Raw genomic sequence first — 15,778 nt, 5'->3', positions numbered from 1 at the left:
CCTATGGTAAAAGGAGAGAATTGATTCCTGAAAACTGTCCCATGATCCTGACACAGGAGTGACTTGGCATGCTTGCAACATCCTCCCCTCCATACTCTACGTAGACGCACAATCAAAGCATGAATTATAGAGAGTGTTTTACAGTTGACTGGAGTCACTGTTGTCCGGAATGTAGGATGGAAGTCTAGAACGTTCACCTCGCTAACAGTAGCTTGGTGACTATGATCCGACTCCCTGTGTCCCCCCTCCCTACACACATACTTCACACCTGTGTGGTTGTTACTGTTCTCTTGACCACCATGAGGCACATGGGAGTGAAGGTATGCCGTGTAGACTTTCTGTGCCTGGCTTGTCACTTTACAATGTCTTCCAGCTCCATCCACGTTGCTGCAGAGGACAGTGTTTCATGCGTGGTGTGACTGAATGATGTTCTATTGTGTGTAGAGATCCCTCTTTCTGTATCCATTCATCTGACAGGGGACCCTTTGGCTGACTGTGTATCTTAGCTGTTGTGAAGAATACTGTGAGCACACTGTGTCTTTGATATACTGACTTTGGGCTTATACCCAATAATGAGATAGCTGGCTCACATACTAAGTTTGATTTTTAAATTTTCATACTCTCCTTCAATAATAGTTTACTTATTTACATTCCAACCAACAAAATATATAGCAGTTCTGTCTGCATCTTCATCAATTTTTATTATTTTTGCCTCTCTAGTAAAGTTATTCAGACTCAGGCAGAATGGTAACTTACTACAGTGTTCACTTACATTCCCCTGACAACGAAACGAAAATGGTGAACCTTTTTTGGATCACTTGTACATGGAAAGATCAACTTCTGAATGAATCAAGGTTGTTCCTCACTGTCCCTGGGCTTTATTTAGGATTGGGTCGTAAGTTTCATTCTTCAAAATGAATTTGTTTAATGTACACTCTATGAGGACATCCTTTGTTTCAAGCCCTGCTGAGTGTTATAGGAAATGAAAGAAGGGGAAGAAAGTAGGTTTCCATCTGTCCTTGCTTCCTGGAGAGCCAGCCAATAATCACCCTGTAACGGGGACAAAGGTCATAGTATCGGGGTACCATACCAAAGAAGGAAGCTCGAGAGGCTCCCTCCTGCAGCAATCGTGGGCTCTGCTCAGTCTGTTGTGTGTACAGTTATCTATTAGACTCTCCATTGTGGAAAGAATGGGGGATGGCTAAAGCAGCGTCCAAATTATGCCGGTGAAAAGATGATGCAGCCAGCGTCCACAAAAGGCTCATTTGAATCTAGATAGAACCCATCTGACAATCTGCATTTTACAACTCCCATTTGAATTCTTCACTAGCACCAAGTTTGTAAGCCCTCCTTGCCCTTCTTTTTATTGTTTATCTACTTTTGAAAATAGCAAGGAAATGGAATGGGAAATGGAAAATTACTCCGCTGGAAAAGCCAACCTTTCTAAATGTGAGCTTTTTGACGCATTTAGAAAGAGTCTACAGAATTTCTGAGTGTACCCAGATATCCCCACAAGCATGTATAACTGAAATAATCCCTGGTCTAAAGAGAAAAGAATACTAGTAATATTTACTGATTATTTACAAGCCACACATTTATGCTAAGAACTTAGATGTCACTTCTTTATACCCAGAACGTCTTCTGAATAATTGTTATCTTCCCTCTGGTGCAGAGCTGCAGATCAAGTCTGGGAGAAGTACTGCCATGTATCCCAAGGTCATGTGGGTCAGTTGTGAGAGAGTCTGGTGCAGTGTCCAGGTCTGTCTATGAGGGTGTGAAGATCGCATTTTGATTTTTGATAAGTGTTGCACCTTTAGTCCTTCCAGTAGCACATGGTGTTGGGAACCCTCGATAAAATATCAACTAAAGGAGTGACCCGTGACTGATGCTCTGCCTCCAGAAGCAGCTCTCTGGCAAGTGGGCCAAGTCACGTGGCCAGTGAGCAGTCTCTGCTGTTGATTCCAGGCTTGAGTTCCACCTTGACATGACCTCTTTCAGAAATGAAAAGTGCGGTGGAAGCCGTACCCAGGTTCCTTTACCAGTTTTCTAGTTGCCAATAGTGTGATCCAGGGTTCCCATGCCTGTCTGTGTTTCAAGTGTCTTTTCTGCATGAACCTCTCCATTCTCTTCTGACTCCATCAGTCATTCACCCATGAGAGCAATTGATCTTCTGGGTAAGACATTCCACAGATACACTCTGAGAGCTATCCTCAGCTGCTCTAAGAACATCATTTCCTCAGGATCCTGAACTCCCAGTGGAAAACATAGTTTGTGTTTTCCTTTCATTTTGTTCCCTCTTTTGTTATTTCCAACTTTATTTTCAGGTAGGTTTTTTTTTTCAATTATGAAGTTAGAAAAATGTTATAAAATTTTCTTAATAACCTTCATGGGGTCCCTGCCCCCTAACTTCCTGCCACAGAGAAATGACCAACACCAGCCAGTCAGCATAGTGAAACCTCATTCTCATTTCCTGACCTGCAGTCCCATGTGTCTTCGTTTGTACCTCTCTTCTGGTCCAGCATCCAGTCCAGGGAGGAGCACTGGCTGCATTTTGTTGCCTTGTTGGCTGTCTGTCCCCTGGATCTGAAGCCAATTCATAGTGTCACTGCTTTCACAAGCTTGACACATTTCAAAAGCATAGCCAAGGTCCTTGTTAGAGTGTCCCTCAAATTGGGATTGTCAGAGACCAGAGAGGTAATGTGTTCCCTGAATGCTTTATTTCAGGAGGTCTGTTCTTTCAGTTTGTCATCTTACCCAGGGTAGTGTCTGTTGTCAGGACCAAGAGGGGACAATAAGAAGTACATGAGTCATTTAGCACAATTACTAGACAGTATTAGGACCTACTTTATTATTGTCTGTGTCCCGTTTGCATTTCAAATCCTACAAAATCATGAAGAAAGGACTTAGTGTAAATGAGAGATGGTGGAACGGAATCCGGGATCCTTGCAGATGCTCACTTTACCTCTGCTGCTGTGGCTGTGTCCCCACTGACGTCCAGAGGATTCCTGGAGACCCAAGAGGACCGAAGTTCTCAGTGTTCCTTGTAAGGGCAATGAATGTAAATGTAGCCAAAGTGACACTTGAGTGCTTGGCTATTGTACATTCACTGGCAGGGGACATGTCTCCTCAGCCCTGGATCTGGCCTACAAGATGTCAGGCAACCTTTTCAAGGCCATGAGATTTTAATAGTCTCTAAAGTGAAGTTACTAGACATTATACTTTTCCTGGGTAAAACATGCAATTAATGTATAAATCTGGGCTTTACAAGTGATGTGTGCACAGGATGTTTGTTTAACTAGCTGCAGGTTGATTGGCATGCGGACCTACTACAGTATTTTTCTATTAGTCTGTGATAGGCAGTCCAATGAATTATTTATTGAGTTCGCACATCCTGGTGCTTTTCTTTTCTTTTTGTAAAGAACATTCTCTATTGGAAGTCATGGCCTCCTCTAGTCAATTAACCTTCCCCTGTCCAGATGGCTGCTCTTGAGGAAGGAACCATTAAAATCCCAAGGAAACCCACCAGAGTGCAGAGAAAGGGGCTGGGCTTATTCAAGACCTTAGTCGCCTCCCTTTGGAATCTTCTTCCAAGTTAAATGTCCAATGACCTTGCTGAGTTAATGGCAGGGGTTGTGACACACAGACAAACTGCTTTTCTCAAGATGAGTACAGCATCTGTGAAAGAGGAGAACTAGCTAGCTGGCCTCTCTTTCTGACAGACCCTAGCCTCATTTCCTGAGGATAAAGGAGAGTGCTGGGGCAGGTTGTCTACAAGAGCTGTTATATCAGACCTCTCAGTCTTCCCAATGTCTCTGGGACCATTCATTCCTGTCCCCTTGCCTCCTGGATGCTATTATAGCAGTTCTTCATCCTAGCTGGAACCATGGTGACCAAGGAAATGTTGTGAACAGCAGGGACCAGGTGCTGATGTGTATTCTAACATTGGTTGGAAAACGAGAGTAAAGACAAATCATGCTGGCTCCAGATATATAGCAGAAGCAATAAGAAGGGCACTCATGTTGGGTTCTCAAATCAGAGACTTAGAGGGAGGAGGAGAATATTGAGGGACGGGGTTCAAGAGTTTGGTTTGAGATGTCCATGAGAGAGCCAAGGAAATATGCAGACCTGCAATTTAGGGGAGCCTGCAATGAAGAGAACATGGTACTTTGGGGTATATCTAGGGCTATAATCTTAGTAAAGGATCTTGATAATGTATTTAATATCGCTGAGCCCAACTAGCATACCTTTGTTTTTTAAATTGTATTGCTCATAGTTCAGACGTCTATTGCCACAGTATAAACCACTCCATGGTGTGCTGCTTCAAACCACAATTACTGTCTTAGTAGTCTGTTAGGATTTCTTCAAGCCACTTCCATTGCAGCTGTCATTCAACATTCAGTTGGAGCTTAATAAAAAAAAGTCCAAGACAGCCTCTCATCCTGCAGAGCCTCCTGTATCTTCTCAGCTAGCAACTTAGTCTGTGTTCCTTAAGTAGTGGTAACATTGTCTTGAGAGGGCAAATGTAATGTTCCCCACATTTGCCCAGCCTCTGCTTGTATTGTGTTTTCTAATATCCCTGTTGGCCAAGCAAAATCTCAAGCAAGAAACAAAACCTGTATGGGAAGGGGGCACACAAGAATATGAATATTGGAAAGAAGGATTAGGTAAGGACCATCATGTAAGAGTCTACTCCACCTAACTTGACAAGGTTAAATGAAGGTGACATATGTAAATTGTCTTGTAGTAACACTCAACCAATGTTAACCATTGTTGTTAAGGCATAGCCTTTAAGTCAATCTCAGGACCTATAGGTACTGGTCCTAATTCACAAACATACATGAAGAGAACTTACCATGTTTTGTGGAGGTTTTCATTATACCCTCCAGAAGCAGAACTGTAGTTTCTTTTTCTATCCATACACTCACAGTGTCTAATAGATGTTCTGTGATTATATAAAACCCAGCAAGCAAGTTCTCTCATGCTCTTATTTTTTCTTTTTCGTGCTAGGGATCAAGCCCACCTATAGGGATGCTAGACAACTGTCCTATCACTGAGCTCTACCCATAGCCCAAATCATGCTCTGATTTTTGAAAACCAAAAATTCCTTTTTATGCTCATTAAAACTCTCTTAAAAACAAAAGCTTTAGAAAATCTTGACATACAAATTCTTCCAGTGATTCGCATGTTTAAAAATGCTGTGTGTTCATTTATTTTGAAATTTGAAGCTAACACATTTTTATTTATAACTCTTTAATAATTTATTTAATATTTGATTATTTTCTTTATTAGTCCCTTTAAGGCCTCTGTAAATACTACAACAGCAAAAAACAAATGGCTAATGCCTCAACCATAGCTCTTTACCTCTACAGCAGTACTGTTCCCCAAAGCATGATTTAGCGGAGACACATGTATATGGACATGGTATATAAGTATGATATCGAATTGTGAGACTAGAATTTTGACTGTGGCACTCACATGAAGACTCTATCAGTCAACCATCTGTAGATTTCTATAGAACAATACCCATAAACTTTCTGGTAATTGAAAATTTTCAAGTTGGAAAACAACTTTTGAGAATGATTGAACTCATATGAAGTATGTTCACCTATGCCAAAATTTTTTGTCTCACAATTGAGAATGCCACTCAAAAAAATCATATTTTTTAAAAATTCTATATATCCCAAGGATTTCACGAATGTATCCAATGTGTGTTGATTTTTTCCTCCTCATACTCCCCTTTCCAGTTCTTCCCCATGTGCCCCTACCTCCACCCCATGCCCCACACCATCTTGACCTCCTCCTACGTTCATGTCCTTTTGTAGTTTTAAGCCACTGAGTCCAGTTTGTGGTCCCAATATGTACTTGGGTGAAGGGGCACCCACTGGATCATACACAACTTTCTAGGGGCCATACCTCTCAAGAAAAGTGATTCCCTCTGTCCCCAAAGTCACCAACGTTCAGCTGTGAACCTGATCTAGGTGTGGGGCTCTGAGAGACACTTCTCTATCCATGCTGGGATTTATATTATTATTTTCAAGATGAGTATGCTTACTTGCCTAAGGAGTGCTCTTTTCCTCCTTGCAGTGTTTAAGCTCTGTAGCTTCTCTTTGAATTCTGACTCCAATTGTGGGCCCAGTGCTAAGGGTCTCTCCTCTGATGTCCTTGATTCCTTCAGGAGATTTCTGATCTGTGTGCAGAGTGTATCACATTCCTGCGATATATGTAACTTCTCTCCTCCCACCACCATAGCTCCATCTTACTCCCTACACCTCCTGAGTGTAGTTGTGCTGTTGTGGCCTTGGGGAAGATAGCTTAATCTCTTTATTTCGAAAAGAAAAGTAACTTTGCTTGGGATCCGAATACAAAATGTTCCATTCCTTGGCAAAAGCTTGATTGCCAAAAGATGTCTTCCGTGACACTTCTCAAAACTTTTCTTCCTAAGAACAGCACAAGGGCATGTCTGCTAAACCACACTGAACGAAGTGTTCCACGTGCAGCAGCAGCAGGAGACCAAGAGTAAAACAGAAAGGGATCATAAGAGATAGATAGTAATGAATAGACTTGAAAAAGGAGAGTCAGCTTGATGTCTTGGGGTTTCTTTTGTTTTGAATTTCTGGTACTACTTTCATAAAACCTATGGTTTACTTTATTCATGTAATTTGTCTTTGTTTCATTTCTGTTGTTGTGATAAAATATCCTGATCAAAAGCTAGTTAGGGGAAAAGGGGGCTTATTTAATTTATAATTCCAGGTCATGTAGTCCATCATCTCAGGGAAATTAGAGCAGGAATTTCAAATAGCTCTGGTCATGCTACATCCACAGTCAAGAACAGAGAGAAATGAAGAATATATTCATGCTTGCTTGATTTCTCAACTCAAAAAAAATCAGGACTCCCTTACTAAAGAATGGTACTGCCCATAGTGAACTGGAGTTTCCCATATCGATTAACTTAGTCCCTACAGATATGCCCATAAGCTAAGCCAATGTAAGCAATCTCTCATTGAGTCTTCTTTCCCGTATAATTCTTGGTTGTGTCAAGATCACAATTAAAGTGAGCCATCACACAAATCAAAAAAGTCCCTTTCTTCACTCTGATTATAAAAATGAATGATGAAACCATCTTCCAATTGGAAAGCCATTGGTAATAAAAGCATATGCTTTCCTTGGTTCTAGACTCACTTACAGTTGACACTAACCTATGCATTTTTGGAAAGTACAATGATATTGATTAGTCTTTTACCTTGCTGTCACACACACACACACACACACACACACACACACACACACACACACACACACAGAATTGCATCAGTGAGGCTAATATCAGCGGTGTTGCAATAACAATTGATTCTGATTTTCAGTGATGTTTAATGCTTATTTCTTCCTCAGACCTTTTCCAAGTATGATTTAGCTGAAGAACTCTGGTCCTCAGTGGGTCCTTGGATGATGGAAGATCCATCCTGACTCCCTTTGATCACACAGATGGAGATTATGGAGTGTGGAACATCATGGCTTGACTCTTGATGCTTCATATTTCCCTGCTAAAGCACGTCTCGTGGTTAAAACTGGCTCTGAAGATGGAAAAGTCAGTCCAAACATCTAAAATCATCAAGGTGAAATGAATTGGGGTATGTTAAACAGCCCATTGGCTGTCATAAAACTTAAAACAGAATGGCCCTCATCAGCAACCAAAGTGGGAAAAGAATAAGAAAAAACAATATTCAACACTGAAAACTAGACATGATATGGTCACTCTCCTAACCAATCCTATATTATATCAGAAGAGTAATTTGGAAATGCCTACCAAGAGCCTCGAAATCATTCATTAACTTTGAACTGGGATTATACATTCAGATCTTAGGGAGATCCTAGTTTACTAATGATTTGGGAGTAGAGGTCAAGTGTAGAGGAGTGAGGGTACAATGAGGTACCAAAAACTGGTTGTGAATACAGATTATATTTTAACTGTGATCTTTTCACTCTTCTTATGCGTTCTTCTCTGCCCCACTCCACTCCCAGCAGGCAGCATAGAGTAAACCTTCACAGGCCTCATGAGTCTATGCAATCGATTCTTCCTTTCCATGCCTTCCTATGGCCATTTCTGTCCCTCTAACCACCACTAATGGGTCACTGACTTAAAATTTCAGAGGCTTTGTTTGGAGCCCTGTGAAGAGAGGGATCTCAGTCATGATCCTAGAAGAAAATTTTATAATTATCTACTGGCCTTGTACAGGTTGGAATTTTAGTTAAAACAGCACATGGTCCCTGGTTTTCTTCTCCTCATCTACGGTTGAGGGAGAAGCCATGGCTGCTTCGAACCACAGAAACCCTGTCCCCTGGACTTCTCTGAATGACCAGTGAAATGTCCATATTCCTGTTCACCTCAAGAGGGTCATGAGTGAGCCTTGATTTCTAGTGGGACTTGGCTTCAATCTTGAGATATGGGTGGTGGGGCAGAGGGAATGGAACAGAGTGCTTTCTAGTGCTTTCTAATGACTGAGTGAAGGTTCAGTTGCAGACTGAAATTGAGAAATTGCATTGAACAGGACTTTTCAGGAAATTCCATCTGACCCTCAGCAAGCAAAAAACAAACCCCAATCCCTGCTGAGGTAGGATGGAAGCCATCAGATGCCTGCCCAGCAAGACCCTGATTGGCTACATCCAGCCCCGGCTTCTGCCTCAACCTTGGGTGACCTTTCCAATTGTCCAAGGCAGGCTGGTTTTAGGACACCTGTCTCACGCAGCAGCTGGGAATGTTGGTCCAACCTAGCTCCACTCAGCTGGAAGCAGGGTCTGTCCAAGACGGCCAGCTGTCGTGCTGCTGATGCCCACACTTACTGACCTGCTTGCCCCTTGGCACTCTTCTTTATCCTTAACTCCTTCTGCTTATCCTCTTTCACTCCATAAAGATTACATCTCATTCTTTTTTAAACATTGCTTGAAAAGGCATGTTCTGAGTAGGGACCTTTTCCCAGAGAGAGAGCTAAGAACAAACTGTGGATACTTGGGGGAGCAGGGGAGACATCTGTAGGTTTCTGAGTTTCAAAGGTGGTCATAAAAAATTACCACAAATCTGGTGGCTCACAGCAACAGGACTTTACCCTCTCACAATCCTGGTGCTCTGAAATCTGACATCAGTTTCAGCAGAGCCCTCTCCCAGCCTCTTGTGCTTGTTGGCAACTGTTGGCATACCCTGGCTTCCAGCTGCACCATTCCTGTCTCCATCTCCACCTCTACTCTACTGTATTCTTCCCTGGCTGTGCCTGTGTCTTTGCTCAAATCCTCTTCTTGTTCTTATATGAAATCCAGCCCATGCTCCATTCAGAATGACCTGAATATACAACATTGCCTATTTCCAAATAAATTTTCATAGGCATTAAGGTTTAGGACTTGAACCCACAGCAACAGATACACATTAGGTTGACTTAGCAGTGTGAGGTTGTATGTAGTCTAACATGTTGATGTGTGGACTATGGTTTAAAAGCTAGTCTCCAGAGAAGGAAAGGAAAGAAGACAACAGTACGTTGTTTGACCCAAGTTGAAGAAAGAGAGAGAGAAGAGAGAGAGAGAGAGAGAGAGAGAGAGAGAGACTGTGCCTGTGTCTGTGTTTGTGTGTCTGTGTGTGTGTGTCTATGTGTCTGTGTGTCCTTGTCTCCTTTGCACATTGTATCATAAGGTAGAATTCTGCCACACCAATATTTGAGGAGCCTTCATCTCCCAACTTGCCTGTCTTCATTGCCTGTATTCATATGGTTCCTACTAGGTGTAGCTCTTCTTATACACGATTGCAAGTTCTTTTGTATACATATCTGGAGATAGAGATTTTATAATACAAGCCTATATATTAAATTTATTTCTATATAGCTAGCTTTCAGGTAAAAGAAAGTTCACATAGGAAATATGAGATTTGTTTTGAATGGTCAAGCAAATGCATGAAATGAGAAAGAAGTAAACATAGTTATATCAACTTGACATAGTCTGGACTCACAATCTGGACTCAATCTCTGACTTTCGAGACAGGGTTTCTCTGTGTAGCTCTGGCTATTCTGGAACTTGCTCTATTGACCAGGCTGGCCTCACACTCAGATCTTTTTGCCTCTGCCTCCAGAGTCCTGGGATTAAAGGCATGCACCACCACCACCTCTCTCTCTCTCTCTCTCTCTCTCTCTCTCTCTCTCTCTCTCTCTCTCTCTCTCTTAGGTTGGTCTGTGGGCACATCTGTAGGATACTGTCTTGCTAATGTTAACTGTATAGAAAGTCTCAACCCATTCTGTGTGGCACCATTCCCTGGGTTTGGATCCTGGACTATAGACATAGACGATGTATAGTCAGCATAAGAATGCACACACACTCTTTCTCTGCCCTTGACTGTGGGTGTGGCTAGCTTCTCCAAGTTTCTGCTCCCTTGCTTTCTCTCCAATCACGGACTCTAGCTAGGACTGTAAGCTCAAGAAAACCCTTCCTCCCTTGGCTTGTTGTGTTGTTGTTGTTGTTTTGTTTTGTTTTGATAAGGTGATAAGTTGTCACAGCAACTGGAAAAGAAACAAGGACAATATAGGAGTTGTGTTTAGAGTCAACTGATCTGCCCTAAAAGGATAATTATTTGCCATGTCCAGCATGACTTGCCTGGGAGTGGCAAGAGAATGAAGGAATTCCTAATTCATAGGCACACAGGAAATCTGGGATGCACTGGGTGGAGTGGGCTCTCAGAGCAGCCTCAGCACCCTGGAAGACGAGTGTGTTTATTATATACAGTTGTACATCAAGAAGGTGATTTTGATATGTCTGAACCAAGGAGGTGGGTTCATGGTATACAGCTGAACCCTGAGACAGGTTTAGCTAATCTAAGAACAATTTTAGCATGGAACGGTCTTCAGGTCATAAATATCTTGAGGAGGCAAAACTACTCTAGATATTTTCTGGATGCACGATCAACGTTGGTAGACCGGGAGGAAAGGTGTTGCCACTTCCCTGATCCTAACCAAGGGAAGGCTTTGCAATTTCCCATGGGTCTGAGGCATCAGGGTCCTTGCATGCATGAACATGCCTATGTCAACAGCACACTTTCACTCAGGATTTGATGGTTCTCTACAAGTATTCATTTCCATGGTCCATATGTCTTATCCTTATACAAGCAAATTGCCTTTACTTTTTAAGAGAAAGATTTACTGAGGAAATAGAGGAATCAAAACAAAGCACCCAGAAGAGGAAGGAAGGGAATAAATGTCTGTTGTGATGTGGATTGAATCTCAAAGCTGAGCACCCTCAGATGTCCACTGTAACTTAGATTTCCCATGTGTAGCTTCAAGCAGCGGCCCCTAGGATCCTCTGTCTTAGCCTCTTTTCTATTGCTATGACTAAACAGCATGACTAAGGCAACTTATAAAAGAAAGCATTTACTTGGTTTGCAGTTTCAGGGGGTTGGAATCCATGATGAGAGAACAAGGGCATGACAGCAGAACCCCTGAAAACTCCCATCTTGATCCACAAGTAGGAGGCAGAGGAAGAACAATGGGTGCGGGGAGAGTCTTGAAAGCTCAAACTCTACCACCAGATAAACACCTACTCTGCAAGGCCCAGCTTCTAATCCTCTAAACCCATGGGCGGCCATTGTCATTCCAACCTCCATAGCCCCATTGCTGGGAATCTAGCCCTGCTGTGCATTGTCACCTCAGGGCCTTTCTAGAAAGGATAGCTGAGTCTCTATGACCTTTTACATACATTTTCAGCCTATTAAACTTACACCATGTAGGTTTTATATACTATATGTTATATAGTATATATAATAACACTGCCAAATTCTACCACCATCTAAAGGTAGAGTGAGGCCTTTCTCTACTGTAGTTGTACTGGCTTCTGTAGCCATAGCAGCTGCCTGAGAAAACACTTACTAGGTAGTTGTTGCTGAACCGCTTTAGTGGTTTTAGCTCTTCCAAATAAATTTCCTTTTTTATAAATTATAAATTAAAGGCTTTAAAAATTAGTAAATAAGGTCTCCTCTTCAGACGAACTTTCCTATTGTGTCCGTAAAGAATACAAGGTTTCGGTTTAATGGGGTTAATCCCTTACACAATTGGGGCTATGGCTTTAGAGTCTCATGATCTGTTCTTCTCTAATCTGGCCACCTTCTCATATCTTTCCAGTCACTTGCTACTTCTTTTTTTTTTTTTAATTTTTTTATTAACTTGAGTATTTCTTATTTACATTTCGAGTGTTATTCCCTTTCCCGGTTTCAGGGCAAACATCCCCCTAATCCCTCTCCCTCCCCTCCTTTATGGGTGTTCCCCTCCCCATCCTCCCCCTATTGCTGCCCTCCCCCCAACAGTCTAGTTCACTGGGGGTTCAGTCTTAGCAGGACCCAGGGCTTCCCCTTCCATTGGTGCTCTTACTAGGATATTCATTGCTACCTATGAGGTCAGAGTCCAGGGTCAGTCCATGTATAGTCTTTAGGTAGTGGCTTAGTCCCTGGAAGCTCTGGTTGCTTGGCATTGTTGTACATATGGGGTCTCAAGCCCCTTCAAACTCTTCTAGTTCTTTCTCTGATTCCTTCAACGGGGGTCCTATTCTCAGTTCAGTGGTTTGCTGCTGGCATTCGCCTCTGTGTTTGCTGTATTCTGGCTGTGTCTCTCAGGAGCGATCTACATCCAGCTCCTGTCGGTCTGCACTTCTTTGCTTCATCCATCTTGTCTAATTGGATGGCTGTATATGTATGGGCCACATGTGGGGCAGGCTCTGAATGGGTGTTCCTTCTGTATCTGTTTTAATCTTTGCCTCTCTATTCCCTACCAAGGGTATTCTTGTTCCCCTTTTAGAGAAGGAGTGAAGCATTCACATTTTGATCATCCGTCTTGAGTTTCATTTGTTCTAGGCATCTAGGGTAATTCAAGCATTTGGGCTAATAGCCACTTATCAATGAGTGCATACCATGTGTGCTTTTCTGTGATTGGGTTACCTCACTCAGGATGATATTTTCCAGTTCCAACCATTTGCCTACGAATTTCATAGTCATTGTTTTTGATAGCTGAGTAATATTCCATTGTGTAGATGTACCACATTTTCTGTATCCATTCCTCTGTTGAAGGGCATCTGGGTTCTTTCCAGCTTCTGGCTATTATAAATAAGGCTGCGATGAACATAGTGGAGCACGTGTCTTTTTTATATGTTGGGGCATCTTTTGGGTATATGCCCAAGAGAGGTATAGCTGGATCCTCGGGCAGTTCAATGTCCAATTTTTTGAGGAACTTCCAGACTGATTTCCAGCATGGTTGTACTAGTCTGCAATCCCAACAACAATGGAGGAGTGTTCCTCTTTCTCCGCATCCTCCCCAGCATTTGTTGTCACCTGAGTTTTTGATCTTAGCCATTCTCACTGGTGTGAGGTGAAATCTCAGGGTTGTTTTGATTTGCATTTCCCTTATGACTAAAGATGTTGAACATTTCTTTAGGTGTTTCTCAGCCATTCGGCATTCCTCAGCTGTGAATTCTTTGTTTAGCTCTGAACCCCATTTTTTAATAGGGTTATTTGTCTCCCTGCGGTCTAACTTCTTGAGTTCTTTGTATAGTTTGGATATAAGGCCTCTATCTGTTGTAGGATTGGTAAAGATCTTTTCCCAATCTGTTGGTTGCCGTTTTGTCCTAACCACAGTGTCCTTTGCCTTACAGAAGCTTTGCAGTTTTATGAGATCCCATTTGTCGATTCTTGATCTTAGAGCATAAGCCATTGGTGTTTTGTTCAGGAAATTTTTTCCAGTGCCCATGTGTTCCAGATGCTTCCCTAGTTTTTCTTCTATTAGTTTGAGTGTATCTGGTTTGATGTTGAGGTCCTTGATCCACTTGGACTTAAGCTTTGTACAGGGTGATAAGCATGGATCGATCTGCATTCTTGCTACTTCTTCTCCCTGTGGCTCTGGGTAAGAGCAGTGACCAGGGATCAGCCATTGGCTGGATGCTCTCTGGTTTCCTCCTCTAAACATTACTTTTGAATTTGGACTTACTCAAGTTCAAGACACGGGCAGAATAAAACAAGAGTACTTGCCTGAATAGGATACATGTAGTCCCTCACTCAGTTCCTGGTACAGTCATTGCTCCTTTCTGATTCCTCTCGAGCTGGACCTTTATTCTTTGCAATTCTCTCAGCCTTATGGTCTTCTACAAGTGACCCATCAGACTCTGTTCTGCACATTGTAGGGCTCCTCTAGCCCCCACATTTCTACTAGAAACCTGCTTCAAAGTCCCAAGAACCACAAGGACAGGTCAATATCAGCAATGACCCCATCTTGGTGCCAGACTTCCAGATCAGTTGCTTTTACTGTTGCTGTGTCAAAATGTCTGACGAAAAAAAGCTAAGGAAGGAAAGGGTTGTTTTGACTCGTGTTTTGAGGGGATAGTCCATCATGTGGGGAAGGCAAGGGGCAAGGATGTGAGGTGGCCGGTCATAATATGCTCAGAGTCAGAGACAGGAAGCAGAAATGAGGACTAGTGGTCCTTCGCTTTCTTATTCAGTCTGGGACACTAGCTGGTGGATGGTGCAATGTTTTAGGATAGTCTTCCCCCATCCCACCCCCATCCCAACCCTCGCTGCCTCTGCAAACATCTTCACAGACAGGAGGCATGTATCCTAGGTGGTCCTCAATTCCATCATGGTGACAGTCAAAAATTTACCATCACACAGTATTGCCAAAACAATTGACAGCACATAAACACCCAAAGACGCTCACACAAATGTTCATAGAAATGTTATTTGAAACAGTCAAAAACTGAAGCAGCTCAAATGTCTGGGTGTTGATGGATGGATAAACACAAATGGACAGATCCATAAAGTAGAATGTTACTTGTCAGTAATAATGAGCGAGGTCTTGACTTCGGCTATAGTGTGGATGAATCTTGAAAATGCCATACTAAATGAAAAAAAAGAGAGAGAGAGAGAGAGAGAGTACCACTTATCACAGAATGCTATGTTTATGCAACATTAAGAATAGGCAAATCCATAGAGACAGGAAGTAAATCAGTGATTGCTGAGGAGCTCAGGGCATGGTAAATGACTGCTAAAGGGTTTCACTGTAACGCGATAAGATGTCATAAAGGTGATTATAACTTTATCAGCGTATAAAAGGCCACTGAACTTGGTATTCAAAAATTTTGAAAGCCTGAAAGAGCTACATTTGCTTGACAGGTAATATTAACTTATAAATGCTTCTATAGAAAGGAATAAAAGGAGTCCTTGAAGAGAGGTCTAGGAAACGGAACTACACACAAGTTACATCAAGCGTCATCTGGGCTCTACCCTGAATTTATCCACCTACAGGCAATAAGGTTGCTTTCACAAGGCTGCTCCGAGTCCAAAGGTTCATTGTCCGCTGTGAGGAGTGCCAAGAAGAAAGGAGAAAACGATCAGACCTTCCTTTGAATAGTCATGTGAGCCTCACTCCCTGCTCCCCAGAGCGCCGCTGGAGCCTTTGCTAGTCTAAATTCGATCTGTAGTTGCTACACTCTCTCCTCAGCTTCGGGCCAGTGTGGGCCTGATTAGAACCGTCCTGCACCTACATCCATCTCTGCCTGCAGGACGGTGCTGCTAGACTCTGACTGTGGTTCATCTGACTGACAAGTAAAGTCAAGCTTGAACTGCAGTTCACTATAGCTCCCCTTGTGGCATTTTTGACACATCCAGCGTTTCAGAGTCAAGATAAAAAGAAAAATACATAAAGGAGTAAATTTTAATGGTTTGTTTGTTTGAACTCTGATGGACTCTTTAGTCCTGAACAGGAAAATGTCTTCTCAT

General features: G+C 42.4%; 1 long non-coding RNA gene across 1 annotated transcript; it reads left to right on the top strand.

Annotated features, from left to right (window-relative positions):
• Nucleotides 1-209: 209 nt before the first annotated feature.
• LOC134485608 (uncharacterized) lies at nucleotides 210-7,803 on the top strand. The gene is made up of 2 exons (XR_010063798.1): nucleotides 210-320; nucleotides 7,390-7,803. It is a non-coding gene; the product is annotated as an uncharacterized LOC134485608 (long non-coding RNA).
• Nucleotides 7,804-15,778: the final 7,975 nt, after the last annotated feature.

Source organism: Rattus norvegicus, chromosome 2 (genome assembly GCF_036323735.1).
Source record: "Rattus norvegicus strain BN/NHsdMcwi chromosome 2, GRCr8, whole genome shotgun sequence".
Lineage (NCBI taxonomy): Eukaryota > Metazoa > Chordata > Mammalia > Rodentia > Muridae > Rattus > Rattus norvegicus.
This window is presented reverse-complemented; position numbering and strand designations above follow the sequence as displayed.